The sequence below is a fragment of the Propithecus coquereli genome, unplaced genomic scaffold (genome assembly GCF_000956105.1).
Source record: "Propithecus coquereli isolate 6110/MARCELLA unplaced genomic scaffold, Pcoq_1.0 Scaffold588, whole genome shotgun sequence".
In the NCBI taxonomy this organism is placed as follows: Eukaryota; Metazoa; Chordata; class Mammalia; order Primates; family Indriidae; genus Propithecus; species Propithecus coquereli.
In genome coordinates, this window is record NW_012151818.1 from 40,189 (window position 1) to 41,433 (window position 1,245).

Here is a 1,245-nt window from a genome sequence, read left to right on the forward strand (position 1 = left end):
AGGAGGAGGAGGGACCACCAATCTGTTGGAACTGCAGCTGAGCGAGCAATCTATGGGGTGTGTTACGTTATTTTCTGTACTTTTCTCTGTCTGAAATACTTCGTAATTAAAAAGGGCAGATTTCCTAAACGAAGGATTGAAGTCAGACGAGTGAAGCGTCTTCCGGAAGCTTCCGGTGGACACAAATGGTGCGTCCGTATCTCCCACTCGGTCCGACGCGAGCCGGCTCCATGCCTGGCAGCCACGCGGGAAGCTGCCCGTGTGACGTGTGACAATGTCAGGGCCGTGGACGGAGGCGGCTGGGTCCTGGGCGCCCTGTGACCTTGGTTTGCAGCGTGAACGCCGGTGGGCACGTGTTTCTCTGGCGCCTTCCAGACTCTGACGTCCTTTTCGTCTCTGCCCCAGACGGACTCCCCCACCAAAGGGGCAGAAATAAAAGCAACAACCGCAGCCACTTCACTGAGCACCTGACAGGTGGTTACCTCACTTCATCCCCACAACAGACCCCTGACGGATGAAGAGACTGAGGTTCAGAGAGGCCCCGCAGGCTGGCCAGGAGAGGCAGAGGAGATGTTGCTGGGCTTTGCGGGGCGCAGGGAGGAGGGCGGCCTTCGCACGGCTCTGCCCAGCCGGCCTCCAGCCGCAACGCCCCCGTCAGGCCCCCTGGCTCCGATCTCCACGCGTCCCCGAGTCCCTCCCTCGCTCAGACTACAGTGGATGTGGCTGGCTGAGGGTTCCGGGAGCTGGGCCTAGGGAAGCTGGGACAGCCAGTGAGGCCCTGAGGTCCCACACATGCCAGAGCCCCGGCACCGGCTGCCCACGGCCCTGAGCCACAGAGGCAGGGTGGCGGCAGAGGGGCACACGGGGGCCGCTCACGGATCTCCCGGACTCGCGCCCCCACCCACGGTGGCCTCTCGCGTGGCCCTCGGAGGTGCCGGCCGTCCTCCCACCCTCCCGACGCCCTTGGCAGGCAGGTCTGCCGCCGATACCCACGTGCTGGGGGAGAAACCGAGTCCCAGCGAGGCCCAGCCTCGGGTCACCTCTTCCCACCCCGTTGATGGGATGTCACACGGAGCACACGCGTGACCAGGGTCCCCCAAGCAGCCTCCCCTGCCCCGCCCTGGCCGGCTCACCGCGCCGCGCTCGTGACGCCTTTGCCCTGACGTCAGCCCGGCTGTGGTCGCCTGCCCGTCCCCAGCATCTCCGCGCGCCCGCGACGCCCGCCTGCGACGCCCGCCTCCCCCC